Raw genomic sequence first — 15554 nt, 5'->3', positions numbered from 1 at the left:
GGACCGACCCTGCGCTGCTGTTGTTGGCCATCTCAAGGAAAAACCCGTAATCCACGTTCTTACTGGGGAAAAGAACTGGATATCCCTCTTACGCCCTCTTACGCCCTCCGGCCTTCGGCTTTTGACTCAGCGGGCTCTGGGGCACCTCAGTACCAAGTTTGATCTGAGCCAAAAGGCCGAGAAGCGATAACCCACAAATGGACCCCTGCACCCGCCGGGCATCCGGGGGTCTCGGCAGACTTTGGCGGTTTGGCAAAAGGTGGCTCCTCCTCCCCACCCACCCAACCTTTCCCTGGCGACAGACATGCTGGTGTTTTTTTTTTTTTTAAGTCGCCAATGCGTCTAAGTCACTAGCTCTTTGAACTCAATTGCCCTTAGCGACTACTCGGAGTGGAAAAATACACCGGTCAGTCCGATTGAAGTCAAACGCATGAGCAAAAAGTCTCGGCGGTGGGTGGGCGTCATCATCTCTGTCAATTTCTCTTGAAACAAGATATACCGGGCTCTGCCAGAAGCAAAGCCCTTCCAAAAATACGTTGAACTTGTGAGTGTTCCTCTCCACGGAAGTCTTTAGTAAAAGGCGAAAGGCTTGTGCGTAATGAAGAGAAACCAGAGGTCGGGGCCCGAGACACACTCTGTGCACTCTAGGCCGGGAGCTCGCGGGTGGGTGGTCACCCAACCCACTCTGCCAACTTTTCCAGGGCTGTGTGTGGGTAAAAAGTCAGACAGACCGACAGACTAACTCTCTCACTCACTCACACACTCACTTCACTCACTTCACTCACTATCCTGACCAACTTTTTTTTAAAGTAAAATGGCGGGAAACGGGGGAACCCACGAAGAGCGCTTCGCCCTACTTTCACTTTGAATGTTTTTTCTTTTTTCTTTCCTTTTCTTCTTCTGCCAGCTGTTTACACTGGCTTTGTGTACTTTCTTTCCATGACAACGGGAGAAATGTGTTGCACCGTTCCCGGAGGTACTGCAATACCGGGTCGATGCGTGGAGCGGACGGAGCAAGCCCCATTTCCGACTCCCTGTTCGAAAAATCCATTTAATATGTAGTCCCCCGATGGGGGACGTATCAGATATTAAACTGATAAAAACAGATGATGATTCAAAGTTTTTATTCTTCTTTTCATACGTTCTAAACAGTGATCACATTCACTCATTTATAACATGCCCCTTCGGCCTATTTTCAACCCAACAAAACACTTTTTCTCCAGCCGTTGTACACCCCACTTCATCACATTCACCAAAGTCTATTTTACAGTTGAATGGCCGCTCGTCAAAAAAAACCATTTTGCCACCGGCTGACATTCTATGGTCCAACATGCGCTTGACCCTCGTTCTTTTGCATGGGACCCCAGCCAAACAAAAACCACACTATACCTCACAAAACCCTCAAAATCCACCAACAGCCAACTAAAACTACCTTCTATGGTCCACCTATCTTGGCCAGCCCTAGCCCCCCTTTCCACCTCTCTAGGGCGGCATGTTGACCCCACTTCCTCTCCTCCCTCCTTATCCTTCCTCTCAAGTCTCCTTCCACTCGCCTCACTATTCCCTCCACCCCACAGTTTGCCCCCGACTTAACCAACACTTGCCTGGCATCCCACAGCCCTTGTTTAAACAGGCTGATGATCAGCCACAACAAAAACCGTTCCCTCCTCACCCCTCCTGCTCTCCCTATTCCTCTCTCCACCCTAGCCCATGTTAAAACAAAATCCCCCTTAACTCTACTTAGTATACACTGTGCCCTGGCCCACACTACTCTAGCGAAGGCACAGTCCCAGTACATGTGACGTATCGTCTCCTCCCCAACGCAAGTTGGTCTCGGACACTGAGGGGATCGTGCCAAGCTATGCCGGTACATGATTGATCTTACCGGTAAGCACTTGTGGAGGCTTAACCAGTTTAGATCCTTGAGGCGATTGTCTAGACCCCGCACCTGTATGTTCTCCCAGACCACAGCAGGGGTCCCCACCACTGGGGCCGCACAAACGCTCCGTCTAACCTCCTCGTACAGGTGTCTGTGATCCAAGCCTACTCGGGCGACTTCAACCTCGGGGTGCGCACGCAGCCACTTCGCCGCATGGCTGAAGTGCCACGGCAGCTGTTCCGCCCGAGGACCCGTGTTGGACCACACCATTATGCTCCTCGCCTGGTACGAGAAAAACACCCGCAGGAAGTATCCGGAGGGATGAATCACCGGATTAGCGAGTTCATTCAACAAAAACGAAACAAAAATCGAGTCCAGCTTGAGTGGAAAGTGTGGAACCCCCCTCCCACCCTCCCCGATGGATGAGAGCATGCGAGCCCTGGCGACATACTCATACCTGCCCCCCCACATGAACTGAAACACGAGCCTTACTAGCCCCCTCCTCATGCTCGCTGGCAATGGATAGACGTATGCCAAGTATAGGAGGGAAGGCAGTACATCCACCTTCAGTACCAGGACCTTGCCCAAAAAGGACAATGATCTGGCCTTCCACATTGCCAGCTTCCTCTGAACCACAGCAACTCTCATGTTCCAGTTCAGTGTCGCGGAGCCGAAGGTCTCAAAATGGGCCCCATTACAGAGAGAGAGCCCTGCCCCGCCATCTGCCGAAATACTTAACAGACGACTTGGCGAGGTTAAGGACCGCTCCCGACGCGCGGGTAAAGTCTCCAATTATGTCCAGAGACCTTAGCAGGCACGAGTCCTTGCACAAAAGCAAAGTGGTGTCATCTGCGTACTGTGTCACCTTAACACGCAAACCGCCGCTCCCAGGGACCAACAGACCCTCCACCCCTACGTCAGCCCTAATGGCAGCCGCTAGGGGCTCCATATAGAGCACGAAAAGGAGTGCCGAGAGCGGGCATCCCTGTCTAACCCCTGAGGAGAGGCCGAACACATCACCCAGATGGCTGTTAATGCTCACCCGGCACCCCGCTCCCACATACAAAATCTTGATCCACTTTATAAAGCGATCGCCAAACCCTAACCTACCTAGTACTCTGAAAAGAAAAACCCTACTGACGCGATCAAAAGCCTTTGCCTGATCAGGTGCCGCTACCATTAAAGGTAGACTTCTATCCTCAACCCAGGCGATGGAGTCCCTGATCAATTGGAGGTTCCACCTAATGGAGCGGCCCTCCACCCCACACGTTTGATCCTCATGGACAACGTAGGGAAGGGCTTTGCGTAAACGGTCTGCCATGACCTTAGCTAGTATCTTATAATCTACGCACAGCATGGTCAAAGGCCGCCAGTTGCTAAGGTCGGCGGCGTCTCCCTTCTTGTAGAGGAGGGACAGCACACCTACAGCCATTGACCTGCCCGGGACACCAGTCTCGAGAACCGCCGTCAGGACTTCGAGGACCACCGGTCCAAGCATACCCCAAAATTTGAGGTAAAACTCCGCCGGCAGCCCATCCATCCCAGGCACCTTCCCTTTCCCCATCCTCTTGAGGGCGTTCTCCACCTCCTCTAGTGTTATCGGGGCCTCCATCACCTTTCTGATGTCCTCCGGCACACGCCGGGACAAATGTTCTAAGAACATGGTGCTCTGCCCTTCCTCTACTACCCTCTCCTGGAAAAAACACCGGAAATGGTCAGTTGCCACCCTGACCATCTGAGCCGGCTCCCTGACTATCCTACCCTGTCTATCTCTCACCCCATAAAAAACCTGTCTTGCCTGCTTTTCCCTAACTGATTTAAAAAACACTGCTGAGCAGGTCTCATTCTGCTCTATGAAATCAGAGTGTGCACGCTGCAGTAAAGCACGGGCCTTCCTCTCATGCACCTCCCTGATTTGAGCCTTGAGGCTGGTTGCACGCTCCACGTCCATTGAACCTCCGAGGTTGCCAGCCTCGTACCCGAGCTCAAGTAACCGTTGGAGCTGCCCCACCTCCCTTCTCTCCTCTCTTACCTTCCTGTTACAAAAACCACAAATAAAAACCCTAATCCTGACTTTGGCTATCTCCCACCACTCCAACACCCCTCCGCACATAGGTCGGAGACCCTCAAGCCCTCGAAAAAAAACAGAGAAATTGTTGACCAAAACTCGCTCTTCCAGGATATCCCGGTCGAGCTTCCAGTACCCCCTACCAAAAAGACTGACAGGCGCTTTGACCCTAAAGAGGACCCCGTCGTGATCCGAGAAAAACACAGGCAGCAAACGCCCAGACAAAAGCCCCAGGGATTTAGGTAGAAAGACGTAGTCCAGCCTCCGCACAACCCCCCGGGAATTACGCCACGTGGGGCCCGCCAACGCCGGAGCAGTGTTAAGGCCGCCATCCACCAGACCATGACTTGCCATAAGTCCGGTGATGGCCCCTACGCTACCATCTGCTACCCCTCCTAAATCTACATTAAAGTCCCCTCCCACTACCAAAACCCTGTTTGTGGCACACAGCGGTGCCAGAAGCTCCACCATCTCCCTTCTCTCTGGCACTGTCTGTGGCCCGTATACCCCTATAACCCTTAGCCTAAAATCCCCTAATACTATATCTGCCCCCAAAACCCTCCCCTGCATTGCTACGTGTGTTCCCTCTACCTTCACCTCCCTTGTGCCAAACTAAATCCCAACCCCTGCTGAGTGGACTCCCCCCACACTCCACACTGACTTCCCTTTATCCAACTCTTTTTTGAAACGCTCCACATCCCCCCCCATCTCTCAAATGCACCTCCTGCAAAAAACAAAAGGTAAAACCTATGTTGGATAAACAACTAAAAACTGCCCTTCTTTTTATCGGGTCCCTCAGACCTCGAACATTCATTGTCATTATTTTGATGTTCGCCATTTACCCTAAATAAAGGAGAAACCGAAACCTCTATGCAGAAAACCAACATTTACACTGCCCCGTTAGTACAGGTTGTCATCCGACAGGGATCCTACTCCAGCAGCTTCGGAGGCTCCCCCAACTCTCCCACTCCCCGCATCCCCACCCTGACAACCCCAAACTGCTGGGGAAGGGGGGGGGGGATAGGGGGTCCCGGCGTCCCAGAAATAGCCTGAGACACCCCATCCCCTGATGACATCAACAGTGCATCTGACGACTGCATCCCCTCCCTGGTGAGCAACGGGAGAGCTGATTCCAGTGCTGACAGTGGGTCCCCCTTTACGTCACCGATCATCCCCCCGCACACTTGTACACCCTCGTACGAAAAATCTTGATCCTCACTCTCCGAGGTCTCCCCCCCACTCCCCTCTCTTCCCGGGGACCCCAGGTCAAGGGGAAGAGGACGGGGATTTGGGGTCCCGGAGACCCAGACATGTCCTGAGACACCCCTTTCCGCAGGCTTCCCCAGCACATTTGTCTCCAGCTCTACCTCCATCTGGATGAGTGGGATGGATGATTCTGTCAACGCCGGGGGAACCACCTCAGTGGCACTTTCTTCCATCCCGCTCTGGCCCTCTCCCAGCTCAACCGAGCTCTTCTTCTTCCTCCGCCGTGTTTCCCCTAAGTCAGAAAACACCCCTTCTTCCTCCCGGGTCTTCTGTGCTGTGGAGGCTACCCTCTTTTGTCCTGGGGTTGCCGGTAAGGGCAATATGGACCCCCATTCCTCGTTCCTTGTTTGCGTGCCATCGAGCTCGTCCTCCATCTTCTTTACCACCCCCGAAATGACCCCTAACCCTCCCTCTATGGAAACTGTGTCAAGGGACGAGCCCATCTCACCTGTCGCTCCCCCCTCTACTTGTAGCTTGCTTTTGGGTGATGTACCCTCTTCCATCTGTGTCTCCGGGACCACCCCCAAACCCACAGAGGTCCCCTCTCCCACATCGGGCTGGCCCCTGCCTTGTGTCGCTGGCAAAGACACGGGTGGCTCCTCTTTTTCTCCCCTTGCCCTCCTCCTTGCTTCCTCATCTCGACTGTGGCCTAGGCCACCTTCACCTGCCCTTCCCTTCTCCTCCTCCATGCCTTTTCCTCCTTTCATCCTTCCCCAGGTTGCTGCTGCCGCGTACGAGTCTTGCCTCTTCGGGCACTCCCTGTACAGGTGTTGTCTGCTACCACCCCCATGGCACTCTTTTGGCGCTGTGCAATCCTTGCCCTCGTGTTCCACCGATTGGCAAAACCGGCACTTCTGTGCATTACATGCAGCTGTTAAGTGCCCATATTCTCTGCATTTTTTGCAGTACGGAGGTTGGCGGGTGTAAAACAGTATCCCTCTATCCGAACCCAGCGAGAAACTTGCCGGGGGATGGAGGAACCCATCAAACCCTCCCTGATCCGGCCTAAGGAGCACCTGGATTTGACGTCGGCCAGTCCAGAACCCCAGGGAATCCTTTACATACCTTGCCCCCGATGTTACTTCGCAGAAACGACTCAGGTATTCTCTTATGGCCTGCCACATGGGGGTTGTACATATGTACATTGATTACCCTGAAATTCGTCTTCGCCAGGCACGTCACGTTGAATAACAACAGCGGCCTTTCCCCAGCCCCAGCCTTAGCTCGGTCTATCGTCGCATCACACATACCTTCAGTGTGGAAGGTCACGTCGTACACCTCCTCCATCGCATTTCCCTGGAGACACATCACCTCCTGAACTCGAAGCTTCAGGGCCCCCATCAGCACTGTTCTTGCGAAGGTGTCCCTCGGCATCCGTCCCTCATTTTCCTTCCAGGCAAATCGTATCGTATTTTTAAGTCCAGTCCTAGGGACCGACCCAGCTCCACTTTTAGTGTTTGCCATCGCCTCACGGAGAAAAACCTGCAGGTTCCAAACTTTCCCAAAAAGAAAACAAAACCTGCCCTTTACGCCCTCCTACCTTCGACCCTTGACCCAGTGAGCTTTGAGGCACCGCAGTACCGAGCTTGAAACTGAGCCAAAAGGCCGAGAAGCGATAACCCACAAATGGACCCCTGCACCCGCCGGGCACCCGGGGGTCTCGGCAGACTTTGGCGGTTTGGCAAAAGGTGGCTCCTCCCCACCCACTCACTCACCCACCCACCCACCCAACCAACCTTTCCCTGGCGACAGACAGACAGACAGACATGCGGGTGTTTTTTTTTTTTTTTAAGTCGCCAATGCGTCTTTAAGTCACTAGCTCTTTGAGCTCAATTGCCCTTAGCGACAACTTGGAGTGGAAAAATACACCGGTCAGTCCGATTGAAGTCAAACGCATGAGCAAAAAGTCTCGTCGGTGGGTGGGCATCATCATCTCTGTCAATTTCTCTTGAAACAAGATATACCGGGCTCTGCCAGAAGCAAAGCCCTTCCAAAAATACTTTGAACTCATAAGTGTTCCTCTCCACGGAAGTCTTTAGTAAAAGGCGAAAGGCTTGTGCGTAATGAAGAGAAACCAGAGTCGTATGGAAGTCAGAGGTCGGGGCCCGAGACACACTCTGTGCACTACTAGGCTGGGACCTCGCGGGTGGGTGGTCGGTCACCCAACCCACTCTGCCAGGGTAAAAAGTCACAGACACAGACAGACAGACACACTCACTCACTATCCTGACCAACGTTTTTTTTATTAAGTAAAATGGCGGGAAACGGGGGAACCCACGAAGAGCGCTTCGCCCTACTTTCACTTTGGATGTTTTTTCTTTTTTCCTTTCCTTTTCTTCTTCTGCCAGCTGTTTACACATCTTTGTGTATTTTCTTTCCTTGACAACGGGAGAAATGTGTTGCACCGTTCCCGGAGGAACTGCAATACCGGGTCGATGTGTGGAGCGGACGGAGCAAGCCCCATTTCCGACTCCCTGTTCGAAAAATCTATTTAATATGTAGTCCCCCGATGGGGGACGTATCAGATATTAAACTGATAAGAACAGATTTTTTTTCTTTTGGAAAAGTTTTATTAGCACATTTCCTTTAAAACGGCTCATAATTTTTTTTTTTTACATCATTTCATACACATAAAAACGGCAATCAGGCGTAAAACACAGCATTTGAACATTACATTTAAATTTGTTAAAAAGTACATGTTAAAACCAATGAAAACAACCATGAATAAAAGTACTTTTCTTGTAAAAACATCAAATCTGTAAAAGCCATTTAAAATGTGTACTAATGATTTAACAAAGGTAAAAAGTTTTAAGACATGAGAAACATGTTAAAAACATGTTAAAAAGCTGTCTTCGGTCCCTTGTACAGGAGCGGGGTGAGTCCTTATCAAACTCGCCTCATCCTGCTCCTCTGAATAAGCCACCGTCCCATCCTTCGGGGCCCAGAGGAGATCCCTGCCCTAGGCGCCGCAGCGCTGTCAGGCCGTGGCCGCCGGGACCTAGGGTGTTGTGGGGGACCCTTCACTTGGGGTCGAGGCCCCCTTCCTTCTGTACCACCCCAGGGCTTCCGTGGCTACAATGGCCACTGCCTGGGGTGTGGTCTCTACACTTTTAGCTACCAGCAGGTTACGGGAGGACCACAGGGCGTCCTTCAGAAACGTGAGGGTGGGCCAGAGCTTGGTGAAGGCCTTCGATGGAATAGGCTTTCGGCCCACCCCGTACAGTACGAGCTGAGGCGTTAGGTCCTCCCCTGCTGGCAGACACGGAGTGATCAGGGGGCCTGCTTCCTTCCACAGGTCCCTGGCGGCTCTGCACTCACAGAGCAGGTGCCTCACCGACTCCTCTTGGCCGCAGCCTGGTCGGGGGCACGCGGATGTTCTCGCCATGCCCCGTGAGTGCATAACGGCCCTGACCGGGAGGATCTCGTGGGCGACCATCCAGGACAGGTCCCGGTGCCGATTCAGGAGAGCAGGATGGGCCACGTTACGCCAAACCGTTGTGGGCTCGCCTATAGCAAGCCCGCGTACTGGACACACTGGTTCCCGATCCTGCACAAGAGAGAGAAGAGAGCGGTGTTTTGTTAAAACCGTGACTGCTTCTTTTTCCAGTTTAAAATGTCTTAAAAATTTCTGGAGCTGGGCATAGTGAGTGGGGAGCAGGAAAGAGACTGGGGCTCGCAGGTCGACTGGGATCAGCCCCAGAGTCCTGAGGTAAGATCCCAGCCAGAACCGTGCGAGGGCCTGGGTCTTGTTGTTGACCGGGGAGGTGGCAAGAGTCAGATGTAGCGCTGTGTAGCGGCTGCCCAGGAACAAGTAGAGGTCAGGCAAGCCTTTCCCCCCCTTGGACCTGGGCCTCTTGACCACCTCCCTCCTCAGCCTCTCCCACTTGCTTCCCCACAGGAAGTAAAAAAGCATCCGCTCCAGGGCTAAAAGACTCCTTCGTGGGGGGATAAAAACAGAACTGATTAATAAAAGCACAGGTAAAATCACAGCTTTAATGATTAAAACCTTGCCCTCAAAAGTCAGCTGTCGTAGTCCCCAAAAACCCAGTCTCTGTCTTACTGTCCCCAGGATCCCATTCCAGTTTCCGCTCCCTCCTCCCTCCCTGTCAAATTTTACCCCCAATACCCTTATGTCTGTCGTTTTGACCGTCAGTGGTAGTCTGGTCAAGTCTGGGTCTGCCCATGGTCCGAAGAATTGGGCCTCGGTCTTGTCTCTGTTCAGTCTCGCCCCAGAGGCTCGTCCATACCAGTCGGTCCTGTCCAGGGTCCTGTCGACGGATAAAAGGTCGGTACATAAAATGTTGACGTCGTCCATGTAAAAAACGCACTTGGCGGTCATCCCCCCACTCCCCGGGATACCCACCCCACTGATCCGTTGGTCCCTTCTCAAGACCTGTGCCAGTGGTTCAATGCAGGCCACAAACAGAAGGGGAGATAATGGACAGCCCTGACGGACGCCGCAGTGTACTCCCACTGCTTTTGACAGATGCCCATTTACGAGGATTTTGCTGGTGATGTCCCCGTACAGCAGTCCCACCCAAGCTAAAAACCTGTCCGGGAAACCCATTTTTTGCAGTACCTTAAAGAGGTACTGGTGCGAGACCCAATCAAAGGCTTTTTCAAAATCTAAATTTAGGACTACAAGCCGCATGTTTCTGTCTCTCACATAACAGATGGCATCTCGGATCAGTATCAGGCTGTCCGTGATCTTCCTTCCGGGAATGGCACAGGTTTGGTCCGGGTGGATCACCTCCCCTAAAACAGAAGACATTCTGAGTGTTAAAACTTTGGTAAAAAGTTTACAATCAAAGTTTAAAAGGGTAATCGGTCTCCAGTTCTTCAGGTCCGTCCTGTCGTTTTTCTTATATAAAAGAGTCACAATCCCCACTCTAAAACTGTCAGGTAGTCTGTCAAGGTGTTCAAAGTCCGTAAAAACAGTCAGAAGTTCGTCGGCTAAAACATCCCAAAAGGTCAGATAAAACTCCAAAGGGAGGCCGTCCTCCCCCGGTGATTTACCCCTCTTAAAATGCTTCAGTCCTTTGTCGATTTCTGTCCTCGTCAGGTCTTTTGTCAGGTCGTCTGTGTTGGGTAGGGTCTTGTCGATGTAGGTTAAAATGTCCCCCATCGTCTCTTCGCATACCTCTTTTACCCCAAACAGTTCCCCATAAAAATCCTCGACTACTTCTTTTATTCCCTCTGTATCTGTTTTTAAAACCCCATCTTTATCTTTTAAACCCGTCATTATCCTACCCTTACTAACTATTTTCTTAAAAAAGTACCTAGTGCACTTCTCCCTTTCTTTACTTCTTAAAATAACCCCCTTGCTTTTCTGTTCTGCTAAAAATACCATTTCCTTCTTTACTTCTTGGTTAAAATCAAGGCCCTGTTGGCATAAATTAAAATACATTTCCAGTCGCTTTTGCAGTCCCACCATGCGTCAATCTTTTTCTACTTTTTTTCTTTCCTATCTCTCTAAAGAAGGTCCTTGTCTTTCCCTTCACCATTTCCCACCACTGTGCTCGTGTGTCAAAGAAGTCCTGTAGCGTCTGCCACTGGCTGAACTGCTCCCGGTACTGACTAACTACTCTATCATCTTCTAAAAGGGAGCAGTTCAATTTCCAGGGCCCTCTTCCCACAGTCACACCCGAAGTTAGTGAAATGGTGCACGTCAGCATTACGTGATCTGAGAAGAAAGCAGGGGTTATTCTAGCATCAGTTGGGGGACAGTCCCGGGTAAACAGATAATCAATGCGAGAGGCTCTGGTGCCGTCACCACTGGTCCAGGTGAAGCCCTCCTCTCTTGGATGCAGGGTTTTAAAACAGTCAGTTTAACTTCTTCAGGCTGCAGGGCGGTGCCGGTACACTTATGTCAACATCCAGCTCAAGTGCAGGGCGCGATATTCAAAATGTATTTTTTATAAATATTTAACTTTCACACATTAACAAGTCCAATACAGCATTTGAAAGATAAACATCTTGTGAATCCAGCCAACATGTCCGATTTTTTAAATGTTTTACAGCGAAAACACCACGTATATTTATGTTAGCTCACCACCAAATAGAAACAAGGACAGACATTTTTCACAGCACAGGTAGCATGCACAAAGCCAACCTAACTAACCAAGAAACAACTTCATCAGATGACAGTCCTATAACATGTTACACAATAAATCTATGTTTTGTTCGAAAAATGTGCATATTTGAGGTATAAATCAGTTTTACATTGATGCTACCATCACAGCTACCGTCAGATATAGCACCGAAGCAACCAGAGTAATTACAGACACCAACGTCAAATACCTAAATACTCATCAAAAACATTTCTGAAAAATATATGGTGTATAGCAAATGAAAGACAAAGATCTTGTGAATACAGCCAATATTTCCGATTTTTTAAGTGTTTTACAGTTTAAAATCCCTGCACAGCCCTTGCAATAAAACACTTGACCTGTCTACCTTAAAATCCTCTCCTGCCCCTCTCCTGTCTGCTCTACTTAAAACACAATTAAAATCCCCACCCACCACTAGAGGATCCCTCCCTAGCATGTGGGACTGCAGGTCTTCTAAAAGTGCGCACCGGTCATGTTTATCATTAAAACCATACACATTTAGCACATTAAAATCCCTCCCCATAAAAGTACAATTGGCTAAAAGAGCACGCCCGCCTACCACCACCGTGCTCCCCCTCACCACCACCTGTGGGGTCTTGATTAAAATGGCAACACCGTCATTCTTGTTAAAATTGGAACCACTCCAAATGGAGGGTCCGTGCTGCCACTTTTCCTCCCATTTCCTGTAAGAAGATAAAAAGGGTAGACCACACTCCTGTAATAAAAACACATCAGAGTTAAACCTTTCTAAAAAGGATTAAACCGACTGTGCTCTTGTTGCTGTTTTTACACTCCTAACGTTTATAGTGGTGATTTTAAAAGCCATAAAAGGGGTGAGTAAAAACAGTGCTAAAAGAATAGGCATTGAACAGTTAAAAGAGGGTTACTTTTCTTGTGATTTCTCTCTCTCCCTCCGGGGTAAAGGGAGTTGGAGGGGAAGGTTCTGGGTTCTTCCTCCCCCTGGGAGCTCTCCCACTCCACCTTTCCCTTTTTTCCTTCACCCTGTTCGGGGTCAGAGAGCTCCTCAGCATTTCTTTTACGTGGAGGGAGGTGTTCCTCCAGAAGCTCCCCCCCCTCTCCCGTATCTCCTGACACCGTCTCCATGGTGCTTTCCGACACCGTCCCTATAATGTCTGACCCACTTGGGGAGTTTTGGCTAAAAATCTCTCCAGAACCGTCTTTCTCGGCCCTTTCTCCTTCAGGGGTCACCTTAGTCTGGGGCAGGGGGATTGGGGTGGGGAGGGTTTTGTCCTCTCCTCCCACTTCTTCCACCACTGCACCTTCCGCGCCCTCTACTACGGCCACCGCCTCCACCACTGTCTCCTCCACCACCACCACCTGCTCTACAACCACCTCCTCGGCAACTGCCTCGGTGACCACCACCTGACGCTCGGAAGCCACCTCCCTCCTTTCGGCCCTGACCTTGTTGGCCCAGGAGAAGGGGCAGCCGCGGATGAGGTGGGACCGCTCGCCACAGAAGTTGCACGACCTTCCGTTCGTGCAATCCTCGTAGCGGTGGCCCACCTCCCGGCACTTCATGCAGACGACCTTTTTACAGGCGTCTGCAAGGTGGCCATGTTCACCACACTTACGGCACAGCTTGGGCTGGTCCTGGTAGTGAACATGGCCCCTGTTCTCTCCGAGGACTATGGTGGATGGGATGGCTTTCAACCCACCATAGCCCCAAGGGGCCTCCCACTGCTGGCCAGTGACCCTCCAGGCCCCTGTCCAGATCCCATCGGGATCCTTCACCTGGACCAGAGGCCCCTTCACGTTGCAGTACCTGCCCAGCCATACTGCAACGTCCTCGGCTGTACGGTTTCATTGTACATACGGATAATAACGGTTTTAATGCTATTATCCGTCAGCTTGGTCACCTCAAACATTGCTGTGAGGGACCCCTGGGTGTTCAGAACTCCCTCAGGAAGCTTCCGCTGGCAAAACTGACATCAAAGCCTTTCCCATAAGGGAGGGCTAGGATGCAGTTTACCTGCGCGGGATGGAAACCGAGTTCCTTTTGGAGGAATTTTGTGGAGAAATCCAATCGGGATAACTCCATTATTTTCCCTCCCTTCTCCTTTAACAGGAGGCGCACTGCATGGTGCCTCCTCATGCCAGCCTGTGCTGCTGACATGATGGAGGCCCACTCCCTTTAAAACCCAACACCAGTGAAAAGAGGGGGAGGGGAAGGGGAAAAAGGGGAGGGGGAAGGAAGAGGGGGCGAGGGAAGGGAGAGGGGGTTGGGAGGAAGGGGGGAGGGGTGTGAGACAACCGAGGAGACTAGCAGGCTCTGCTAGGCTGTGTTAACCAGGGCCTACCAGCACCACGGGACACACAACAACCTATCTAGCACAGCACCAAACTAAACTTGTCAACACTGGGAAAGGACACAAGGAGGGGAATTTTTTATTTTTATTTTTATTTTTTCACAAAGGGAAGGGCACAAGGAGGGGAAAGACAAAGTAAACAAAGGCTAGAAGGCTAGCAGGCCACGCCAGCAGGCCAGACTAAGCTTACCAGCTAGCGGGCCCACGAGCCAAGAAGCCTTACCACAAGACAAACAAAGCACACAAACCAAAAAGGGAAGACAGGCTAGGGGGTAAGACTAAAAAACAAACAAAATACTTAAGGTAAAAGGGAATGAGGGTGGAAAGGAAAAATGAAAACACACACTGACTAACAACACCTGCCAAACTTGAGGGACGAAGAAGCTAGCAGGCCTCACCAGCAGACCAGGCTAAGCTAACTAGCTAGCAGGCCGGCCAGCAAAGGTCCCCCAGTTGACAACACAAAACAAACAAGGAACTGAGACAAAAGGCAATTTGGGGGATAAACTAAAGATACAAGGTGGATAGGGACAAGGGGAACAAGGAAACCACAGTCAAACAAACAACAAACAAAGCCTGCCACGCCTAAAAGGGCCAGGAGCTAGCAGGCCAAGCCAAGCTAAAGCTAGCAGGCCCACAAGCCCAAAAGCCACTCCGGCTAGCAGACAACACAAAACTCAAAACAGTAGGAAGAGCTAAAGGGGGGGAGGGTAGGATACAAGGGGGTGGAGAGATACAAAACAGGACAAACAAGGGGGAAAATTAAATTAAATTAAATAAGAAAGAAAAAAGACCAGAGGGCCTTTAAACTCACCCTACAGTCGTAGTAGTCCACCACCAAACCCAGGACAAAAGAAAAGACAAGGGTGAGACACCCTTTTTTTTTTTTTTTGTAAAATGGCAGGAAACGGGGGAACCCACGAAGAGCGCTTCGCCCTACTTTCACTTTGAATGTTTTTTATTTCCTTTTCTTCCTCTGCCAGCTGTTTACACAGCTTTGTGTATTTTCTTTCCTTGACAACGGGAGAAATGTGTTGCACCGTTCCCGGAGGTACTGCAATACCGGGTCGATGCGTGGAGCGGACGGAGCAAGCCCCATTTCCGACTCCCTGTTCGAAAAATCCATTTAATATGTAGTCCCCCGATGGGGGCCGTATCAGATATTAAACTGATAAGAACATATTTTTTTTTTTTATAAAATATATTTATTACCTTCAAAACCAAACAAAAATTCCAATCTTACATATCTTCTCTAACCATCAACAAAAAATTCCTCAACCTACTAAACAATCTCCAAAACCAAAAATCCGGGGAGTATCTTCCCTCCCCATCTCACCTACAAACTACACAACCACCCCATTCCCCAAAAAAATCACACAAGTCCATCTCCCGGCGCCTGCCCCACACTCATGTTCATCTCCTCACCCAGACTACTGACCGGGGACCCCACGTCCCCCAACAAATAGCCTGTACCTCCCTCTAATGCCCTACCCAGTGCCATCACCTGGCGTTCCAGCTCCTCCAGAGGTGTGAAAGAAGAAGAAGAAGGAGAGGGAGCCCACGAAGGTCCTGCCACTTCTCTCCCTCCCCCCCCCTCCTTCACCGGCCCCTTCACCTCTATCCTCTTCCTCAACATTCCAAGGAGTTCCTTTTTCTGTCCCATGTCCAATTCCTCCACTTCTACTTCCTTCCCCTTCTCTCCCTCTGTCCCGACCACCTCCCCTTCCATCTCGACCAGCAGTCCTTCTGTCCCAGCCACCTCTCCTTCTGTCCCGGCCACCTCTCCTTCTGTCCCGGCCCTCTTCTCTCTCTGGCTCCTTTGGTGCAGTTCCTTCCCCTCTGCCACCACCTTCTTCCTGCTCCTCTCCTCTTCTACCCCCATCCCCTGCTCTCGCTCCCCCCCC

General features: G+C 50.9%; 2 non-coding genes and 3 pseudogenes across 2 annotated transcripts; all 5 read right to left on the bottom strand.

Annotated features, from left to right (window-relative positions):
- Positions 1-501: 501 nt before the first annotated feature.
- LOC139531160 (U5 spliceosomal RNA) lies at positions 502-618 on the bottom strand. The gene has a single exon (XR_011666267.1). It is a non-coding gene; the product is annotated as a U5 spliceosomal RNA (small nuclear RNA).
- Positions 619-954: 336 nt separating this feature from the next.
- On the bottom strand, positions 955-1156 carry LOC139531066 (U2 spliceosomal RNA; annotated as a pseudogene).
- Positions 1157-7179: 6023 nt separating this feature from the next.
- LOC139531091 (U5 spliceosomal RNA) lies at positions 7180-7296 on the bottom strand. The gene has a single exon (XR_011666200.1). It is a non-coding gene; the product is annotated as a U5 spliceosomal RNA (small nuclear RNA).
- A 311-nt stretch (positions 7297-7607) lies between these two features.
- LOC139531068 (U2 spliceosomal RNA) lies at positions 7608-7784 on the bottom strand (annotated as a pseudogene).
- Positions 7785-14679: 6895 nt separating this feature from the next.
- Positions 14680-14855, bottom strand: LOC139531073 (U2 spliceosomal RNA; annotated as a pseudogene).
- Between the last annotated feature and the right edge of the window lie 699 nt (positions 14856-15554).

This window comes from Salvelinus alpinus, chromosome 9 (genome assembly GCF_045679555.1).
Source record: "Salvelinus alpinus chromosome 9, SLU_Salpinus.1, whole genome shotgun sequence".
Taxonomy (NCBI): domain Eukaryota; kingdom Metazoa; phylum Chordata; class Actinopteri; order Salmoniformes; family Salmonidae; genus Salvelinus; species Salvelinus alpinus.
Note: the sequence above shows the minus strand (reverse complement) of the source record. Positions and strands in the feature narration are given on the sequence as shown.